Raw genomic sequence first — 23,942 nt, 5'->3', positions numbered from 1 at the left:
ATCCTCATATTCCTTGCCTTGAACAAAAACATTTTATACCAGTTTATTCTCACTGAGAAATTTTGCCTTTTCCATGGATGCTTTAATTATTTCAATGGCATAAAATATTTCTTCAACATCTTGAAAACCAATTTTGTTTGTACATAATTAGATAGCCCAATGTAATTTAGCAAGTATCTGTTCACTTTTATCTCACACAGTTAAACTATTACCACATTGATGTCAGAACTCCAAAAAGATTCATAAAGATTCATTCAGCTATGCTGTATTACATACACCCCACTTTCAAAAGAAAGTAAGGTATAGAAGCATTAAACAAACAGTAACAACACATATGTCAAATATTTCTTAGGCTGATGCTAAGGTAGTCGAGGTGAGTAACATGCCATGAATGCTCTGAAGAAACTAGCTTTACAATACACAACTGATAAAGATGACAGTGTTTATCGATATATAGATATACCTGTGGTTGTTTGGAGAGATGGCTCACTGTTTATGAGCATTTGCTGCTCTCATAGAGCACTCAGGTTTAATTCTCAGCACTCTTATGGAGGCTCATAACCATCCATTCCTCTCCGGCAAGAGGATCTGCTGTCCTATTCTGACCTTTGTGGAAACCAGGCAGGTACATATATACAAGCCCATAGGCACACACTCATATACATAAAACAAATACTGCTTTAAAAAAAGATGCAAGAAAGCATTAGAGGGACTTGGGTAAATGTGGAACTATATTTGAATTCTCTAATGAGTAGTTGTATATCTACACAGAATACCATATAAGCAATGATTTAAAAAATATAAAGAAAGAAAAGCAAATGCCAACTAATAGAAAGAAGAGGCCACAATCCTGGAAATTGGTTTGTGTATTGTAACTACAGGGTTAGAATTTCTGATTTGACAAAAGAACAGGAAGAGTTTAGAGTGCCAAATTACAAATAAAATTCAAGGTGAGAATCCAAGTTCCAGCAGCATTCTATGAGGTGATTTTCTTTTTATATGCACTTTGTTTCAACTTAGGAGTACGACATTATCAACTTTTAGCTTTTGCAAGGTGAATCCAGCAATGATATAGATGGATCAGCTGAGGAATATCTGACAGCCAACTTCCTGACAAAGGCTATTTCAAAGGCCTTGTATAATAAATATAAAGCCAAACTCCAGATCTAGCGACGAGAAAAAAAAACAAGAAAAGGATTAGAAATAAGGAAGATGACCAGCCTTCAGGACAGCAGGAGTCAATTTGAGAAATCGTGAAAGTAAGAAAAATATACCTGAAGATGTCTGAGAAGGAGTTCAGATGCCTGTTTATTAATGCGCTTGAGAACTGGGAAGGCAGAAAAAATAGCTTTGGTTATGAACACAGAGTTTAAAAGAATAAGATAGAACAGAATAGATTCTAAGAGAACATAGGTATTTGGAAAGACTGATCACAGAAAAGAGGTATCTGAAATCCAATGGGAGAAAGCTTTCAAAAAAAGATGCAAATGGACCCTCCTTATACACAATGGACAGTGTCGGTGTGATGAGGACTGTGCATTTTGTGTCTGAGAGGTCTGTTAGTGTAAAAACTTTTTTAGGGTTTCGATTCTGTAGTTCAAATGTGACTAGCTGAATAATGAAGTTTACAGATGTCTACTCACCAACACTTGATATCTGTGAATATTACCTTTTCATATAAAATGAATTTTGCAAAGAAGATCAATGACTTGAGATGCATACCCTGAATTATATCGGTAGGGTCAGTGATAAGAACACTCAGAAGGGAACAGGACATAACAGTTACTGAAGAAGGTAATGCTGGATTTGAAATAAGTTGCAGCTTCTAGCTTTGAAGAGTTAAGAAGGGGTTATAAGTCAGAAAGATGCAAGGAAGGCAGCACTCAAATATGGACAGAGACAAGGACATGGGCTATGTACAAGGAGCACCCAAGAAGAGATCATCCCTGCTATTCAATGTTTCTTCTCACTTCAGTCCCAAGTTAACCTGCTCTGAAGGGAAATGGGGAAGTTTTATCTTTGAGTCCAATAGACTAATTGGCACTGGTGGTTAATACTAAGTGTCTAGTGTGGCTGACAACAGATGTGTCAGCTGCAATGTGAAGATTCCGTGTGGAGGCTCCTAAAACAGGTTTATTCAGCATATTTTTTGACATGGGATGGGATTCTGGCTTTCTGAGTGGATAACCTAAACCTGAAAGAATAAAGGAATGATGAACTGGTGAACAGGGACAGGTAAAAGGAAGAGTTCTCAGGAACAAGAGTTCAGTGCAAAGCCATGTTTGAAGAGTGGGTGTGAGGAGATACAGAGTAACCAGCTGAAGCATGAAAACTGGGGAGAATGAAAACATGTTAAGCCCATGTACAGAAGGACAAAAAAGATGAAACATCTAGCAGAGGTGTGGGAGAGCAATATTAGCAGAGAGCTCTTGGGAGACTGGAGATCATGTGTCTTCTAGAGGAAAGGGCTGTGGTCAGTTGTTGCCAGAGGAAAGTGGAAAAGGGTTCAACATCATCAGGTTTTGAAAATTTGAGGGAACCCAAAATCTAAAAATTAAGTGCAGCTGGAAATTTCACATGAACTTTATAAAGAATGGGCTTAGGCAATTGGATCGGCTTCCTGTTACTATTGTGATATATACCACAACTTAGTGACTAACACAGGCTTCCTATAGCTCTGGAGGTCAGAAACTATAATAGGTTCGTGAGGTTGTGCTCCTTCTGGCAGATTGAGGGAATCCTCTTGCTCATCTCCACATTGCAAAGGCCATCTACATCTTTTAGGTCTTGGTGCATTAAGCAGGATTGTATCCTCAGATTTCTTCTGTCTCTTTAAGATATGTCTAATATTTTTCTCACAAGGAGCCTTTCAACAACATCTGACAACCCAGGAACATCCCTCCATCTCAAGATCCTGGATGCAATCACATCTGCATAATTCCTTCTCCATCGGTACTTAACAGGTTCTAGTGACTAGAAGAATATGGACACACTGGGTAGGGAATTGGGCTCTACTCACCCTTGCATAGAAACCAATAACAAAACCACAGTGTGAGTGTGCACGCAGTATTAATTAGACATGTCACCTGGACAACTGATTTTGCAGACAGTCTGGTTATGGTACTTGGAGCTACGCTTTGAGTTCTTTAATGTGTTTCACTTTTGGCATGTTAAATAATGAAGAGTTTCAAACCTGTGAAAGAGTTAGGCGATGAACTGATAAAGGCAGACAGTAGAGCGACATTGCATATATTAACCATGAGACAGAGACTGTGCAGGTCATTCTCTGGAATAGTATATTTATTTCTTTGACTCAAGACTTTTGCAATGTATTTTAATTAGGTACATGTTGAAACGTTTGAATGTTATTTTAAGTCATTTAGTTGCAGTATGCTTCCTGGTTCTTATTTAATAGAGCTGTTAGTCAAAATAGGCGTCCATAATTTTTATTTGTAGATTATTTTGACTTACTGAAGTCTGGCATATCGGCCAAATGGGATATATATTGAAGGAACAGACAACACATTTTTATCTCAATCGTCGTTTTAATTCTTTTCGGGTGTATTTGGCATCACAGAGAATGATGTGAGATGTTTAACAACAAAATCACCATTGAATCCTAGGTAGATGCTGCTAGGCAGAATGCCTATCCTGCTTGTATTTCAGAGGCCAGTTTTGTCTGGAACAGAAGAAAAGCTTTTGTTCCCTAGTTAATTACCTCATTATGTGGTAGGTACATAATTCTTCCCGGAGAAACCAACACACATGAAAAGAAATCAAACATATTGTGGATTATATCTTGCAATTCTATAAACATATTGAGAACAATGATATATAATAATGGAATCATATTAATGTGAAAGTCTTTAAGCTGAGCCAACCAATACTTCAGTAATGTGTTAATTCTTGCCCACTTAAAAATTGTCCTTTGTTTGTAAATAAAAAGAGGAGATATTTCACTGTGGCATGTCCATCTGTTACTTGGACAATCACTGAGGACCTGCTGTTAATCACAGGATTTTCTAATAGTGGTTAAATTTAGAAGTGCGGGATTCAGCTTTTTTTATATGTAGATATAAAAGCTTTGTTAACCAGATCTGATTCATTCTCTTCCCTTTGTGTTTTGGCCCATACTTCACTATGGGCCAGCATAGCACCTGTAAATATGGATTTCCTACCTAGTTGTATTTCTATAAATATCTTTCTTCCATAAAGTCTCAAATGGTTAAATTTGGGATCAATGAGAGGAATCAAGCGTGAAAATTGTTGATTTGCAAAGTATTCTTCCAGTCATTTTGTTCTTCTATGTATAAAAGTTAGATAGGAAGAAAATATGCTGAAGCTATGGGAGTTCTAAACTTTGCTTTTATAATCCTCATGTTTGTCTTTCCTTAGAAGCAGGAAACAAGCCAATCTAAGACTCTCATGCTCTTTAGCAGAAACTGAAGTGGAGGGTCTTCTGCTTCAGAGCTAGCTTACTTGGTGAGTGAGAACAAAACACAACACAACACAAAACACAACTGTGGTGGTTTGAGTATGTATGACCTACTATTAAGAGTTATGACCTTGTTGGAGTAAGTGTGGCTTTGTTGGAGAAAGTGTGCCTCTGTAGGGATGGGCTTTCAGACCTTCTACCTAGCTTCCTAAAGTCAGTCTTCTCTTAGCTGTCTTTGGAACAAGAAGTAGAATTCTCAGTTCCTTCAGTGCCATGCCTGTACACTGCTGTGCTTCTTGCCATATTGACAATTATGAACCTTTAAACTGGTAAGCTAGCCCCAGATAAATGTCCTTTATAAGAGTTGCCTTGGTCATGGTGTCTCTTCACAGCAAGGAAACCCTAAGGCAACAAGTAAATAAAATGTAGGAGACCCCTAAAATGCCATGCTCTAAAACCATTCATCTCCAGCAGGAAATGTGTGCCATCCATTTCAGCAGTTACCATTCCTTGGAAACTGGCTTTAATCTCTCCAAAAGGTTGTTGCTTCATCTATTTTTGACCTGACCTAATATGGCACGAGTGCTATGATGTCACACTTTTACTATAGGGAGTCCCTAGGAAAAATAATTTTGCTTCCGAAGCAATGAAAACAATAATTACAGATGCCAGGCACATTTGCTTTCTGCAGAGTAAAAACTGGAGTGTTAAACATGGTCATTCCTGAACTTTTAAGTAAGGACCATAACCTCAATCAAGAAAGGGAACTAAGCAAGCATGTACTTGCCATTATAGATAACTGTTGCTGAAAATTCATGGTGGCTAATAGAGAATGGTTAACTACCTCAGAATCCTATAGGAACACTCACAATCTCGAATAGAATGTGATTTGATCAACATGGAAAATGATTTAAAATCTCTCTTGACAGTTCTCCCATGTGCTGCAGTAGGTGAGGGATTGGGACAGCTCTCCTGCCCTCTGGACTGGCTCATCAGTCATCCCCACAGCAACCAGGGTCAGCTCTACTGTGCTGCCCAGGCAAAATGTAGGGCTCTCTCTTCCAAGTGTGAATGACACTGGTGACTGACAGGGCCAGCTCTCCTGTCCGGTATAGGTAGCTTGGGGCTAGTGGTGGGGAAAAAGTCATCTCTTCCTCACTACTCCACTACATGGCTGTCAAGTTGTTGGGCCATCTATCTCATGCTCACACCCTTGGGGAGTTTCACCCACATCTTCATCACCAGAGTCAGCTCTACTATGCTGCCCAGGAGAAGTGCAGTATCAAGTCTCCTGAGTGCTTCTAGAGGTGAGAAACAGAATTAGGTCTACCACTCTCAAGATCTTGGGGATGGCTCTGCCACTTGCCATAAGATGCCAAGGATGTCTTTCATTTTCCCACACCACTGCATGGCAGATGAGTGGTAGAGCGAACTCTCCAGTGCTCACACTCTTTGGGCTAAGTCACCAGCAACTACCACAACCAAGGCCAACTCTGTTGTGCCTCCTGAGTGAGATGCTAGGATACTTTCCTGAGTACTGTTCTTGGATAGGGCTGGGGCCAGCTTCTGCAATCTTCTGCAATTATGCCTTTGAGACCAGCCTTCCCACAATGCCCAATGTGCAGAGCCAGTTCTATACAGCATTCAGACATTAACATGGCTCTAGGCAACAGCCCAGGCCAAGGATATCTGCCTAGTCTTTGGTGATAACAGACACTGCTACTGAAGTGCCTTGGACCCAAACACAGCCCCCGATGGTAGGATAGGCTAAATCCTCACTATGGTCTTAGGTGGCATCATCTACTACTCACATCAGGCTATTCCTCATTCCTCTTGAGTCTCCAGTTCTGTCTTCCTTCATTGTGCCCACATGCTTCTCTTTCTCTTTCATTTCCCCTACTTAATTGCTTATCTTAGTAGTACCTGGGGTCTCTGAGTGTCCTCTCTGGAGTGCAACTCCCTGCCCATGCTGTGGGCAGGAGTGGTTTCAGATTTGCTGCCCATCTGGAACCAAATATTCTTATTGGTATAAATTTATTGTAGGCCTTTATGAGTCCAGAAAATTCTGAAATTTTACTGATGGTAGGATGATCAAGAATTTGGAAGGGGAATGTCTAGCTGATGTCTTCATAGAATACAGACAGCATATTGATCATATCTTTGTTACAAAATGATTAAGCTTTATATGGATGAAATAATGTAACTCTAGTATGGACTATAACTCTGAATGTATTTAAGAAGGAAAAAATACACTATTTTTATTTAATTTCCATCCTTGGTTTATACAGAGTAAGTAAATAATAAAATTAAAGTATTGGTCTCCATTGTATCTTGGACAATCAATTATAAGTAGAAGTTATTTGACCTCAAGGGCCAGGATTTATGTTTTGCATCCTTAAGTCTTGCAAAAAGAGCTGTAGCAAGTAGGGATAAAACTGAATAATCACTTGTGTTAAATGCAGATTTTAAAGTGAATTTCCTTATCTGATGCATCCAACTCTTTTGAATAACATTAATTAGCATCTTGAAATTCTTCTGAAGATATTTCTCTCCCCTGTCCATCTCCTCATCTTCCTTTTATACTTCTGTTAGTGATTTGCATGTTTCACCAAAACCAGCATGTAGCACCACACTAAACACCAAAGAGATGGTCAATCTACCAGGACTAGTAGAGAGATGATGAGATTGGTCAATGTGGATACACCACTATTCACATTAAAATTTCTCAATAGTTTCCATTGTTGCAACGTTATACCTCTGCTTACAGGTGCTTATGCTAGAGGAGTGGGATGTAAAAGACCAGTAGTGTAGACACGAAAACCAGAGGGTTGTAATTCAAATTCTACCTTTGGTCCCTAATAGTCTGATTTCCCTGAAAACTTATTTGCTTCCCTTTGAATGCTATATCAATCCCATAGAGTAGTTAGGGCCATCGTGAGAACAAAAAATAATTCACACAAAGTGCTTAGGAATAAATAAATTTAGGAAACTCAGTATTATTATGATTGTATATTCTACATTACTTTCTTCACTTACTGGTATACTAGTTACGTTTCTTTTTTTTTTTAAAGTTAAGAAAAACAATTATGTTTTTTTCCATCTTTATTAAATTGGGTATTTATTATTTACATTTCGAATGTTATTCACTTTCCCAGTTTCCATGCCAACATCCCCCTAACCTCTCCCCCTCCCCTTCTACATGGGTGTTCCCCTCTCAATCCTCCTCCAATTACCGCCCTCCCCACTAAAATCCCATTCACTGGGGGTCCAGCCTTGGCAGGACCAAGGGCTTCCCCTTTCACTGGTGCTCTTACTAGGCTATTCATTGCTACCTATGAGGTTGGAGCCCAGAGTCAGTCCATGTGTAGTCTTTGGATAGTGGCTTAGTCCCTGGAAGCTCTGGTTGGTTGGCATTATTGTTCATATGGGGTCTCAAGCCCCTTCAGCTCTTTCAGTCCTTTCTCTGATTCCTTCAACGGGGGTCCCATTTACCCTTCTTGTTTCTGAGGCAGAATATCCAACACAAAGTGCTTAAAGAAGGATTTATTTTAGTTCACAGTTTGCGGGTACAATCCATCATGCAGTGTAAGTCGTGATGACAGAGTCTCGAGGCAGGTGGTCAATTGCATTGCTTTTACAGTCAGGAATGAGACAGCAATAAATGCTAGGGCTCAGTTTGCTTTCTCCTCTTTAATCAGCCCAAGACCTCAGTCCAGAATGGTCCTCTTCACTTGTTACTTTTCATCCCCCACTTAACCAACCCTGCGTACTATTTCACACACATGCCTGAAACTTGCCTCCTAGTCTGTTCACTATTCTTAACCATCACCCCTGGTTATGATAGCTCTACATCTTCTCATAATCTTCTACAATTCTGAGATAATATGCATGTTCTTTTCTCTGTGTTTCTTTATGACTCTCCAGAAATCTAGAGATCCACTTTTCTTTCAGTATTTATTGATTGATAGACATATACATTTTTGTTCATTATAGTTTTTACTATGCTGTATCACAATTACTTTTTCTGAGGCACCTTGTCTATTAATCGGTTTTCATAATGATTATTAATTATAATATCCATTGATAGTCATTAAGCAATATCTATAGTTATTGAAGTTGGTAGATAATGATAATAATTAGGTAGTAATCATGCTGTGTTGAATAAATAAGTAAAGGAAAAGAATACTGTTCAATCAATAATGATCACTTCTGATTGTATATCATTTACTATCAATACACAGTGCAGAAAGAATGCAAAGAAATATAAGAGAAAAAAAACACAGCACAGTAGGGAGCCATGAAGGAAAAAGAAAAAAAAAAAGTTCAAAGGAGGAGCAATACAGAAAAGTCAAGTATATAATACACTCCGCCAGGGTGACCCAGGCAGTAAGAACTATGTATGACGGTGAGAGGATAAAGAATAGGCTGCATTAACAAGATATTGTTGAGGTGGAACTGCAAAGACATGTTAAATTTGAGCTGTGAGAGAGTGTGAGGATGACAGCATGATTTCTGGGCTTGGTAACCGGAACAATAGAAAAATATTCAATACAGAAAACATTAATAATAAAAGCTAACAAAGCCTGTTTTAAACAGCTAGAAAAACTAAATCCTTTAATCTTTACAACAGCCCTATGAGGAGCATTCTAACACTGTGATTTTACATATGCAGAAGTGAATGTCCCTAGAAAGTCATGGGATTTTCTTCCAAGGACACTTTACAAGTGAGTAATAGATTTGGGATTTAACCAGAAGCTATACACTTTTGATGACAGTCTCTTCTCACTATGCTACACTGCTGTCTGTCAAAGTAGGCTCCAGGTTAGGGAGCCTGGGTTGGACGATAGTAGCAAGAGAAATCATTCTTAGAATATAAGGCATTGTCCTGCTAACTCAGTCTCTGTGACCTATCAGCTTCTCTTACTGACATCGGTAAAGTAGCTCATTTAGGCAACACATAGCACAAGGAAGGATGGCTCAGGACCTGGCAGGCATTGCTACAAAAGACCCGATTGTTCTTTCTACACACTTGAAAAAGAGAACAGTGACAACCGTAAGGTAGGTTGTATGACACGTGGCTTGAGAGGCAATGAAGATAATTTCACTACCAAAGTTCTTTTCTGGGTCAATAAAAATCGATCAGCATAATACAAGCATAAAGTAGAGTGTCAATTTGGTGACTTACAGGCTACCAGCTAACGTGGGTCCTGAATCACCTTGACTCAACTGTGAGCATCAAACACTACTGAGAAGGTTAGCTGTATGCCAGGGATATCCAAACAGCATATGTCATTTGTCAAAAAGTAAGTAAGTATGGAATTGAACATAAGTCCCCCTCCTAATTCAATATTCAATTGCTAGAGACAATATATGATATTTTCCTACTAATTAATAGAGCTCCTGTATAATTGTACCAGTTCCAATGATAATTTATTGAGAAGAAGACTACGTTGAGGACTCAGGAATATTTATTATTGGATTTAGGAACTTGGAACCTCATAGTGCAAGGGAAATGGAGAGAGTACTTAGGAAAGCTCCTGTGGGGTAGCCTTAATTCTGACACCAATCAACGAGGTAACGTTTGAGTAGTTATCAGCTCAGAACCGAGCACTAACAGCAGTGAAAAATTACACAACTTCATCTTTTCCAGAGTTCTCCTCATGCAACAGATCCCATTGCTAAGGCCCAGAAAGTTCAAGCCACTTGACAAAGAGGCTACCTTTAGGCATATAAAGTCCTCAGGAAAATTCTCCAACAAAATGAGTAATAAATAAATAATATATAAGACTCATGATTTTTGAAATTCTATAATCCTCTGAGCCTTTAGGTTTTAAAAAATTTCCCATCTATATTAAAAATATAAAAATGTGGATTCTTATGAAAACCCACATTTTCCTGTGACTGTGTAGATGTACTTAATAATTTCTAAAAATTGACAGTCTGCCTTAAGTGATTAGGCAGATAGTCTCTAATTCATCTTGCCTGGGGTAATTCCCACTGACTTCAAGCCTTAAATGAGGTATGGAGGAAAATGAGAAATGAGCCCTTAGAGTTATATTATTAAAGAATCACAGAGATTGTAACCATAGAGGATTTTGACTAACTCACATTAATTATCCAATTTGTGAAAGAAATAAAAGAATTATAGAGAGCTAAATTTCTGAAAAATGAATACTTCTAGCCTCACTAATGAAGTTATATCTTTCTATTTGCAACATTCCCTTAGAGTTCACATAATTTTGGAAGGTTGTGGTTTTGTTTTGATATTGTTGATCTCTTCTCTAGATACAGCACGAAATATATTTTATTCTCTGAAGGAGAATTTTGTCACTAGGTGAAATTATATTACTGTGGAAATTGGATTTCTAGGTCAAACTAAACAAAACAAAAAGCTATTGATGTACTGTGATGTTAAGAAATGCCCACTTCACAATGAGTCATATACATTAATTCATATATGTACATACATATAAACACATGTATGCATGTGTACTCATACATACTTACAGAGAATAAAGAAGAACAAATAAAATTGAAAATAACATTTGATATTTTCCTAAATTGTTCATAGTATTTTGAAATACACTTTATAAAGCTTAAAGACTCAAAAGTGTATATTGATTTGGATTAGAGTCAAATTTTAAAAAATTATTAACAACTGCATTCATTTTGCTCATTGTTTAATTTATATTCTATAATTTTTTTCCTTTTAAACATGTATCTTACGTTCTCAAGTTAATAATCATAATTCCCATAGTAATAAAGGATTAATCATTATAAGGTGATTTGAGTAAGAGCTGTCTCCATAGGCTCTGGAATCTGAACACTTGGTTGGTTGCCAGTTGGGGGAGCTGTTTGGGGAGGTTAGGTCTGAGGAAAGAAGTCCCTGGAGGTCGTAAGCCACGAAAGGGGAGTTGTGAGATTAGAAGCCTTGAACTGACTCCAATGTGTTCTCTCTGTTTGGTGTTTATGGTAAAAGTTGGGAGCTCTCACCATCTGACTCTAGCATGCTTCTTGTTACACTTTTCCACTCTTACCTCTCTGTAACCTTAAGGCCAAATAGAAAATAAACTCCTTTCTCTAAGTTGCCTTGGTCATATTGTTTTATCACAGCAAGAGAACAGTGACTAATATGCCTTATAACCCATAAGTAAGAAAGTATTGGATAACTATTGTGAAATAATTTATTAAATCATTTTATTGGCCAAAGTAAAAATAAAAATATGTAAGATGTCAAATCAATACTTATCCACCTCTGTTCTTATGGTTTTGTTTGCTTGATTAATAATAGGCTCCTTTAGGACCTGTGAATTCTTTGAAGTTCTTAAAAATATGGTGTACAATTTATAAAATATAAAAATGCATTAAATATTGGTAGTAATTAGAAGATATTAGAAAATCTTTTAATATTAGATATGTGAGAGAGAAAGTGAGAGGAGAGAGAGAATTCACCTGCATTCTTGGGCTATAAAACTTGAAGTTTGACATTAAACTAGGTGCTAGGAAATCCATGGTGTAGAAGTTGCATAAGAGATTTCCTGCACTTATATCATCATAACTGCACGTATCATGACACATATTCATATTGAGTAGGAATTGATTTAAATATTAGGATGTCTAAGAAGCTGGTAATCATTAGGCTGTTCATAAGAAAATAGGATGAGTGTTCATTTTTAATCTCTTGGCGAGACTGTGGATCATGGATCATGGCATCACAAAGGACCCTCTGGAAGTCTGCAATGAAGGACTACATACAACAGAAAGGACGGCAAGCAACGTAGACATTATCAATACCAAGACGGAGTCACAGAGTAATGAGATGCCCAGAATGAAGCTGCTGTCAGAGATATTGATACACACAATAGGCATATAAACAATCTTCAGAGAACAGTTTCGCACATTTGGAAATAAACGGAATGGATTTAATTTAAAAATAATCTACTATGCCCAGAGGTACAGTGTGACTTGTAAAGACATGGAATCTCTGAACACAGAAGAGGAGGAAACGTCACCGTGCCAGTGGTTAGAAGTAAGAGAGCACCCACATTTTGGTCTTCCTTCTTCTTGGGCTTCATATGATCTATGAATTTTTTTCCTGGTATTCCAAATTTTTGGGCTAATATCCACTTATCAGTGAGTGCATACCATGTTTTATTTTTGGTAAGGATTTATTATCACTCAGGATATTTTCTAGTTCCATCCATTTGCCTAAGAATTTCATGTAGTCATTGTTTTTAATAACTGAGGAGTATTCCATTGTGTAGATGTACCACATTTTCTTTATCCATTCCTCTGTTGAAGGGCAAATGGATTCTTTCCAGATTCTAGTTATTATAAGTAAGGCTGCTATGAACAGGGTGGAGCATGTGTCCTTGTTATATGCTGAAGCATCTTTGGGTATATGCCCAATAGTGGTATAGTTGGGACTGCAGGATGTACTATGTCCAATTTTCTGAGAAACCACCAGACTGATTTCCAGAGTGCTTGTACCAGTTTGCAATCCCACCAACAATGGAGGAGTGTTCCTCTTTCTCCACATCCTCACCAGCATCTGCTGCCACCTGAGTTTTTGATCTTAGCCATTCTGCCTGTGTAAGTTGGTATCTCAGGGTTGTTTTGATTTGCATTTCCCTGATGACTAAGGATGTTAAACATTTCTTTACGTTCTTTCAGCCATTCAGTATTCCTCAGTTGAGAATTCTTTGTTTAGCTCTGTACCCCATTTTTAATAGAATTATTTGAATCTCTGGAGTCGAATTTCTTGAGTTCTTCATATTTATTGGATATTAGCCCTCTATCGGATATAGAATTGGTAAATACCTTTTCCCAATATGTTGGTTGCCATTTTGTCCTATTGACAGTGTCGTTTGCCTTACAGAAGCTTTGTAATTTTATGAGGTCCCATTTGTTGAATCTTGATCTTAGAGCATAAGCCATTAGTGTTCTCTTCAGGAAATTTTTACCTGTGCCTGTGTGTTTGAGGCTCTTCCCCACTTTCTCTTCTATTAGGTTCAGTGTATCAGGTTTTATGTGGAGGTCTTTGATCCTCTTGGACTTGAGCTTTGTACAAAGAGATAAGAATGGATCGATTTGCATTCTTCTACATGCTGACCTCCAGATCAAGATGTGAATGCATCATTCCTTCTTAGAAGGGAGAACAAAATACTCATGTATGGAAATACAAGGACAAAGAGTGGAGTAGGGACTGAAGAAAAGGAAATTCAGAGACTGCTCAACCTGGGGATCCATGCCACATGCTGCCACCAAAACCAGTCACTATTGCTGATGCCAAGAAGTGCTTGCTGACAGGAGCCAGATATGCTTGTCTCCTGAGAGACTCTACCAGAGCCCTACTTTTACAGGTGAGTGTGGTTGCAGCTAATCACAGGACTGAACAAGGGGACCCCCAATAGAGAAGCTAGGAAAAAGCTGAAAGAATTTGCAAACCCATAGGAAGAACAACAATATCAACCAACCAAGCCCCAAGAGAGCTTCCAGGGACTAAACCATCAACCAGTGAGTACACATGGAAGGAGGACTCTAGCCACATATGTGACACAGGATGTCATTGTTGAGCATCAATGGGAGGAAATGCCCTTGGTCCTGTGAAGGCCTGTTTCCCCAATTTAGGGTACTGCCAGGGAGTTAACGTTGGACTGGGAGGGTGGGAATAGGAACATCCTCATAGAAGCAGGGAGAGAGGGGAAGAGGTATGGTAGAGGGAGCCAAAGGGGATAACATTTGAAATATAAATACATAAAATATGAAAGCAAAATAAAATTATTTTTTTAAAAAAAGTAAGTAGGAGAGCAGGGGACTTGGCTCTTTGGAAGAGTATGATAGTAAAGTAATTGTCCCTATTCGGATGAGGCATAATGAGTTATTTTTTCTTACTCATTCATGAACGTATTTCTATATTAAATCCATGTGAATTAAAGAGCATTAAGTGACAGTAGCAGGTTTATATCTTAGCTTAAAAAATGAGTCTTTAGAACCTTGGTGCATTTTAATTATCAGAAGGAGATGGAAAAATATAATTGCAAAGTGTAGGTTCTTGGGTCAGATACATGAGCCCAAATTTATCCTCTCTCTCATTCTTTTTGCTCCTTTTGCCTCAGTTTCCTCAAAATGAAAGTGGTGATATTTATATTTATATTCATATTTTCTGGGTTGTAAAAATGAATAAAAGTCACATATAAAGTATCAGAATTATGTTGATGTCTCAACAAAATGAAGCTATCATTAGCTAATCCTATATATAGAAGGATTGTTTTATTCGGTTTAGTACTAGATTCTGACTTGGGTGAGAACTGTAATCCTCTCCTTTGAGAATTTTAAACTGTGGGAAAGACCTGTATTCCAGTATTTAGAAGGTCAACAGGAGAAGATCAATATCATTCTCAGGTACATAGCAGATTTGAGACTAGCCTGAGATACATACAACTCTGCCTCAAAAGAAAAAACAAACAAACAAACGAAAACTACAACAACAATACAAAACAAAAACAATGCAAAACAACAATGAAAAACTCAAAAATAAAAATCTATAACAACCACAACAAAAACAAACAATCAAGAAAACCAAAACAGAAAAACAACAGGTATGGAGAGAAGGTTCCACGGTTAAAAGAGATACTCTATTGTGTGAGTCAGTTTTCATCCCAGCCACTACCCATATAAGGTAGCTTATAACTGTCCATGCTCTAGGTCCATGAGATTTGATGCCTTTTTCTGGCCTTTTAGGACACCTACATACATGTACATAAAATATATATATGTATATATATGCATGTATACACACAATCATAAAATAGTGACCACTTGCTCAGATTGACATGTGCTTTATAATTCCTTATCTTTTACATTTAAAAATTATTTATTTATATTTATTTTAAGAATTTCAATGCTTTGCCTGTGTGTATGTGTATGCATGTTTGTATGTATGTATGTATGTATGTATGTATGTATGTATGTATGTATGTATACCATGTGCTTTCATGGTGCAAAAAAGTTCAGAAGAAGGCATTCCCCAGAACTAGAATTAGGGATGGTTGTGAGCCATGATATAGTTTCTGAGAACTGGATTTAGGTTTTCTTAAAGAGCAGTCAGTGCTATTAACCACCAAGACATTTCTCCAGCCCTTGGTTTTGACAAAAAGGGGATAGAAAATCTATAATTCTTAAGGTGTGCATAATGAGGTAACATTTTGAGGTGGGAACAGAGTTGTTGAAACATTTTAGATTATGAAACAGCACAAGCATTTACTCCATTCTTTCTGTGGATTATTGTATTAGTCTCTTGTGAAAAATCCAGGCTGGAATGGGCCTTCCAAACCTATGTTGAACTTTGGCCAAGTTGGCCTACGGCACACAGAAGGCATTTCTATGTTCTTACATGGGACATGTCTTACGCCATGTATTTCTACCTAAACTTTCCACAGAATGACTACTGAGAGCTCCCTGGCTTTTGCACAGATATTTCATAGTTAAACCAGTTAGATTTTTGAATGACCTCTGAAGACTAATGCTAGAAGAGTTGTACCCTTTCCAGGAACCGGAAATGATGTGGTGCTACTCTTAACTCCATTTTTTTACACGTTTAAAATGTGACACATGAAATACGAGTTGTTTCTGAGTTTCTGAGTGGTCAAAATATTAAGGAATATACTACATGTAATTAGAGTCCCTCAAAACCCAGGTCAATTTGTTTTTATTTCAACAGTCTGGTATCCATGGGCTGCTTAAAGTTTGCTGTTTTATGAATCACCCATACCTTATTTTATTAAATAAACTGAGGGATAATGAATATTACATCTTCTCTGCCATCAGTGAGTTCTATTCTGTAGATGCCTATGTAACTCACTAATGACCCCAAAAGAAACGTGTTGTCTTATAAAGAATAGGATGGTGCTATGCTGAGTGGGAATTAATATTAGTGAGAAAATTTGAAGGGGATGCTTACATTCACAGGCAAGAAATTAAATGTGCTATTTCTACATGTGAATGTAACTGCTCAGCTAAAAAGAAAGAGCCATAGTATGAAGGTAATGGACATAGAAAAATCAGACAACTTAGCATTATCTAGAACAATCAAAACAGATTGAAAGTGGAAAGAGAGTAAGCAAGTGTGAGATGTAAATTGTAGATGAATATGAGCTAAGGCATACAGGTCAGGACCTAGGATGGGTTAAGTAGGTTTATATGTTTGCTTGCTGAGGTCACAGAACTTTTATGGATTTATAAAAGTAGAATTTTATTCTGAGAAACAGTGTTCAAATTCTAGAATATCCTACTGGGGTTAGACTTAGCTATTTCCTCTACGTACTAAAAGATAAGGTCATGCTTTTAAAAGAATTACAAAATATTTACTGAAGGAAAAAATTCAACATGCACAAACTCTTCTTTTCAATACAGAACAGTGTTATCATTTTATTTCTCTCGTTGAAAATGACTGAAGGCTGCCCTCAATATCATGGGCTAATGATTGCAAATGAAAATTTATTTAAATTATATGAAGGCTGAAATGAAAACAACATAAAACAAAGCCCAAAATGAATTTGCTTATGCAGGGTAAAATGCTATCGTTTAAATGTAGCTCAGTTTTTCTCTGGAAAGTTTGTTTGCAATAAGTGTATTTAATCTTTTTACTAGATATTAATGCAACCAAGAAGGCAGAAAATGGCTTTTAATATAAACCCTGGCTTTGGTACAGTATGATTATCTTCTGATGTCATAGCATTCTCATGTACCCTGCTATATCAGGAGAAGTAAATATACCCACGTTGTCAGTAACACATTACCCTGATGCCCAAGTATCTTCAGACACTCAATCTGAAACTTCTTTAGTTTCCATTTGAACTTCTGAAGTTAGTGTTGCTGTTTTAAGACCCTTTCTTTTCTCATACGTGTATTTTTTTAAAATAGGAAACACTGTGGCTGGGGGTCATGGCATGGCTTTTATTTTTACTCAAGAAGACACTGTCAATACCATCCCTTTTCAGATGCTACATAGGAAAGAATCAAATAATAAGAATGGAACTTGGATGGTGCTGTCCTCAGCGTCGGATCATTAAGGCATCAAGGGAAGCAGCTGAATGCATTCTCTTCCTGTACTCCTGAAGCATTAGAGAAGAATGACAGCACCTTTCACAAAACTTTATAAAAGCAAATTTCATACTGAATTCTTTTATCATTTGAAGGGGACTGTGTAACTCCAACATTCAAGAAAATCTGCAGAGGATATGGTTAGAGAGAGAGAAAGAGAGGGAAGGAGGGAGAGACAGAGACAGAGAGAGACACAGACAAAGAGACACAGACACAGAGAGAGTATATGAAAGTATATAATCTTGGCAATTCTCTCTCCTACCATGTAATTGAGTCCACATTTCCTCAAATTAAATAAATTCATGAAGGCTTTATGACCACTCACCCTGAAATGTCGCTTATCAATTTAGCCCCTGGGTGTGGGGCACACTAGACAAAAGGTATTGGAAAGGACAGACAAAGTGACAAATTTAGAAGCCACTATGTTCACAACTCAGACTTTGAAGGCTACCTCCAGTTGGGGCATAAAATTCTGAAAACAATTTGCAGAGGTATCGGTAAGGGCTGAGAATAAAGAGGAATGATGTTCTGCTGAATGCCCAGATTGTCTGAGCCTTTTCATGGTAATGAAGAAATGTCAGTGGAAGTTGATAGTGCGTGCGTGCATGTATATGGATGTGGTGGTGGGAAGGAAATGTTGCCAGACAGAATTTCTTACATTGAAGTAATTTAGAAATCACATGTGTACTCGAAGTCCTGCTCCCAAACTCTTCTGCTACTATTAAAATTGGTCAGTATATGGTCAGTCTTCTGTAAAAAATTGATTTGACAAGAACAATTTTAAGTCATTGATGGTTTGACACTGACAGTACATCCTCATGCTCAGATGTGTGAAAGGGAGGATGTCTTCTGTGACTTGTGCAATAGTCTGATACAGAGCGAATGCAGACCCTAAATAGGGTCCTTCTTATTTTTTCCTCTAAACTGGACTTATCTCTGGTTAGGTGACAGCGCCTAGGGTACTGGTCACTGCAAGCTACCACCTTGATTGTTTAATGTGCCAACAATCCCAAGTGTTCCTGGGCTCACAGTCACCTTTAGTGCCTTCCTGGGTATCACTTATCAGAATAAGCTGTGAACTCTGAATTGTGACAAAGAGAAGACACCCACACAGAGACTTCTTGGTGCCCTAAGTCCCAGCCCATTAGAACTACAAATCCCGATAGCCATGTGGTGAGTGATGTAGTTCAAACCATCATGCATAACTTTTGAAACACTGGCCCATTTCTTATTTTGATCACGATTATCATAGCCTTGGATGTGATTTTGGCAAAGAGACACAAAAGACGGAAGCGTGTGCTGTGCAAAAGATTCTTGAAGTGAGAGAGCCACGCACATTACAACTTCACAGAATCTTTCCTTACTGGGCTTCTGTGTGGCATGCATGCATCCCTTTCTCACCAGAAGCTTTCTGGCCTATCTGAGTCAACTTCCTGAAGCGCTGAACCTCTGTGGCCTCAGAAAGCCATCTCCCTATAGGGTCTTTGGAAAGTGGGAAGTAGGCAGTGATGGGTTTTGACCTGCTTCCACACAGTTCTGGTAGAAGATTTTGACCCTAAGGGAATACAAACCACAGAAACTCAGACTACCCCTACCCTTTAAGGTTTGCAGTTTTTTAAAATGGCAGCTACTAGGAAGACAAATATTTATGCAAGGTTTGCGGGCATGCTATGACAGACATTCTCTTTCCCAAAACGATGACCTTTACTGCAGAAAATTACTTCCCTCATTAGTATTAAAACCCTTTTAAGAACTCTAAATGGCAAATGACACAGACTATATACAAAAGACTTACATATCATGAAATTACAGGACGCTTTGTGAATTTTTAACAATTAATAAATTGGAAATTTTTCTAAATAATATTTTCTGAGGAGAAGTCGAGTAAGAGGCATATTGTCTATTAATGTTTTGATCTCACTCAAAGGGATAAACTTGTTTATAAGGTATTTTAAAGAGCTCATTATGCAGGACTCACATTAATCATTGTTGATAAATACTTCTGTTCTGAGAAAGCTGGGGCTGTAATGAAAAAGAAAAAAAAAAAACGAAATAAAGAGCTCACGTGGGAAGAACTTTTCGGCTTGCTGCAACTTGATTGTTCACACTTCAAAGCAATCCTAAGAAAAACTGTAAATAAGGACTAGGCATAAAACTCTGCAATCACCTGGGGATACTCAGCCCACTGCACAGCAGAACAGAATCTGCACTCTGGCAAACAGCCAGCTTCTATGGGTAAATCTGGAAAGGCTTAATGCGCACTGAAGAACCGATAGACTCAGAAACTATGTGGGTGTACTCTTAGCTTCTTGGCACTCAGAGAATTCGTCTGACTTCCCTGAATACAAAGTAGATCTGGTCAACGTATGCTCTGCCAGATTCCAGCCCTGCTAGAGCGCGTGCCATAAAATGCCTACTTTATAGGAAGGACACACCTTCCTCGAGAGATAGATGTCCCTCCCAGCCGTCTGCTTTTTTAATGCTCGTTTGAACGTATTTAGAATCTCCAGAGCAGTTTTTAAACATTTTAACCACATGAAGGTACATTAGGGAAAGTAATTGAGTGAGTCACGTTATAGCCTAAGAAATGCTTTCGGTGACTCATCTGCACAGTTGTTATAGCTAAACACACACAACACGGCGCAGCCTTTGTCTTGTGGGACAACATTCCTTAATGACTAGCAGCATCAAAAGCAAGATATTTCCATCGCTCATCTTAACATACTCTTCATGGCTTATAGACACGTTCCATCCTAAAGCTCATTGGAACAGAAACTGTGGTGATAAAATAGGTAATAGATCGCTTGTGTTTTTTAAAACAGGAAATGCTGGGATAGAGGAGGGGTGCCCTCTTTTATGACAGTCACATAATAAAAATTGTTAATACAAAACCCTTTCATCTTCAAAGGGATCTGAGAAAAGTAATTATTCAATGCAACAGAAACTGTTAGATTTCTATTAAGTTAGCTCAATTTCCCAGTTCCTCTGTTCCTTTCCCCGGCATACATTTCCCTATTGCTGGCTTTGCCAGAAAAATAACAGCTTCGAATTTATCCCTGAGCTAAAATCCTTCAGATGATTTACAGAATCTTAGCTAACTTGAAAAGTAACTTACATAAAACCTGGTTTGCTACTTGGGAGCATATTCTCCTCTCAGTAAAGGAATGCACCTTTTCCTACATTGATCTGTGGCAAAGAATAGGCATTCTTCAAAGGCAACACTTTCCTATAAAGCTAAATATCTTTTGTGCCGCTGTGACTCATATTCGAATGTGTCTCTCATTCCACTGTGATTTTTATCAGAGTTGAAATATTTTTTATAAGATTTTGGAATTTTCTGAGTAAGGTTTGCACAATATAGCCTTCTTTGCATTTTTAGTAGATGATCTGGGGACTACCTTAGAGCCTGCCTTACCATCTTCTTCACGTTCAATCAGTCAGCTTTCCACTTGGAAATGTAGCAATGACTTTGACACTGCAGATGACCATAGACCGGTGGGGATGAACTTAAGGCCAAAAATATACAGGTAGTGAAACTAAAAGGCATTGCCTGGGTGTGGCTGACATGACCCTTTTTTGCTAGATTCTTATTAGAATGGGAGTTGGTAAATTAATTTGAGGCACATAGGTAACAAGGCTGATGGATGTTCATTCTGTGTCACCAGCTATATTAAAACACTGACAAGTTTCTGTCTAGCTTGGTAGCTACTGACTGCTGTGCTCACACCACACAAGTCTATTTCTCTTGCTGTTTGGGTTCACTCCTAGGACAGACGTTTTCTTTCCAACTATAGTCATTGTTCATTGCCCTACACTGTGGTGGTGGTGGTGGTGGTGGTGGTGGTTAAAGCTCGGAGTCTTGCATCCACTTGTTTTGCATATGCTGCAAAACTATAAAATATCTGAAAGTTGCCTCTACTCATGTGCATGGAATACAAAGGAATCAGACTGTCCAGGTTGCATCCCGAATCCTACTTGTTTTTACTTTTTTCTTTTTTGTTCGTTTTGTTTTGTTTTTCCATTTTTATTAAATTGGGTAATTTTTATTTACATTTCAAATGTTATTTCCTTTCCTGGTTTCCAGTCCATCAGCCCCCTCCCCTTTTATATAGGTGTTCCCCTCCCCATCCAACTCCCATTACCTCCCCCCACAACAATCTCTTACACTGGGGGTCCAACCTTGGCAGGACCAAGGGCTTCCCCTTCCACTGGTGCCCCTACAAGACTATTCACGGCTACATATGCAGTTGGAGTGCAGGGTCAATCCATGTATAGTCTTTGGGTAGTGGCTTTGTCCTTGAAAGCTCTGGTTGGTTGGCATTGTTGTTCTTCTGGGGTTTCAAGCCCCTTCAGCTCTTTCAGTCCTTTCTCTAATTCCTCCAACGGGGGACCCGTTCTCAGTTCAGTGGTTTGCTGTTAGCATTCGCCTCTGTATTTGATATGTTCTTGCTGTGTCTCTCATCAGAGATCTACATTCGGTTCCTGTCAACATGTACTCCTTAGCTTCGTCCATCTTATCTAGTTTTGGTGGCTGTATATATGTGGGCCACATGTGGGACAGGCTCTGAATAGCCATTCCTTCTGTCTCTGCTCTAAACTTTTCCTCCCTATCTCCTATTATGGATATTTTTGTTCCCCTTTTTAAGAAGGAGTGAAGCATCCACATTTAGGTCATCCTTCTTGAGTTTCATGTGGTCTATGCATTGCATCTTGGGTAATTCGAGCATTTGACCTAACTCTCCCAGTTATAATACCTCCCTTTTTCCTTAGCAGAATTAGAATGATAACGAAGGTTTGTGTGCAGCAGTTTCTTACACATTAAACAAGATAATACATCGAATGCTTTAAATGGTGCCTTTCAGCAGGGTTCCTTGTTGTTGGCCTGATAGGAATGAACCCATAATTCCTGAATGTAAGTTGGATTTTTATTTTTGCCAGTGAAAGAAACCTTGCTGCCTCAACTATAACAAGGTCCTAGATGGCAGCGATCATTTGAGTGATAAATGAAAACCACCCTCAACTTTCACTGATCTAGGAACATGGCTCATTTCAGTGTTGCATGCTTATCGTTATGTACAAGGATTTTTATGCAAAGAGAAAGTCAGAGAGGTGCAGTTATATGCTCAGTTATATTCTCATAGAATTTTATTTATTTATTTGTTTGTTTGTTTGTTTTTGCACTCCAGATTTTGTTCTCCTCCCAGTCTACCCCCTGAGGGTTCCAAATCTCATACTTACTCCTTTCCCGCCTCCCCCATACTCCCTTCCTCATCTCCACAAGGATGTCCCCACCCCACCCACCCCACCCCATCAACCTCACCAGACCTTCTAACTTCCTGGGTTTCTTGAGAGTTAAGTGCATCTTCTCTGACTGAACCCAGACCCATCAGTTCTCTGCTGTATATGTGTTGGGGTCCTCATTTCAGCTGGTGTGTGCTGCCTGGTTGGTGATCCAGTGTCTGAGAGATCTCAGGGGTCCAGGTTAATTGAGACTGCTGGTCCTCCTACAGATTCGCCCTCTTCCTCAGCTTCCTCCAGCTTTTCCCTAATTCATAAATTTCACTGGAGAAGAGATGACAGAGATCACTTAGATTTTTGCGTAAAATTGACTGTTCAGAGTGAGTTCTAAAACTTTCATTTGGTAAAGCCACCTCCTTAGCTGATCCACAAGCAGTCCTACTGTTCAGGTGGAAGCAGTATAAATAACTGGTTGGGAGGCCAGGAAAGACTGAGGTGGTCAAGGGAAGCATATTGCTTTTGTTTTATCCTCTGAGTATGTAAAGCTATCTGGTCCATCTTCCTGTGGAATTGTGGGACACTATGAGTCATGTTACTGCTTAGTGAGCCAAGTTGTTCATTTAAAAATGAGTTCCTTTCTTGAAATAGTCATTACTATTCCTTAAGTTATACTGTAGAGACATAGTAATAAAACAGCATGGCATTGTCATAAAAAAGATATGCAAATTGGTGGTATAGAGTAGAAAACCAGGATATAAGTTCTGCCATCAATAGATACCATTTAAAAAAAAAACAAAGATGACAAAATATGCACACTGGAGAAAAGAGCATTTTAAACAAATGTTGCTGATCAAACAAGATAGCTGCATGAAACTAGTTCCTATCTCTCATCTGGTACAAAACTCAACTCTAAGTGTATCAAAGGCATAATGTAAGGCTGGATACTTTGAAACTATTAGAAGAACAAGAAGCCAGTACATTTTAACATATAGCCACAGGCACGGAATTTTTTTAACAGGACTCTCGCAGGACAAATGGACTCTCATGAAACAGAATAGAAAAAAAATTGGAGAAAAACTTCACCAGCTCTATATCTGACACCAATCTAATATCTAGAACACCCAATGAACTAAAATAATAAATATCAAGGAAACTCAACAAAAAT

This window comes from Rattus rattus, chromosome 6 (assembly GCF_011064425.1).
Source record: "Rattus rattus isolate New Zealand chromosome 6, Rrattus_CSIRO_v1, whole genome shotgun sequence".
Lineage (NCBI taxonomy): Eukaryota > Metazoa > Chordata > Mammalia > Rodentia > Muridae > Rattus > Rattus rattus.
Note: the sequence above shows the minus strand (reverse complement) of the source record.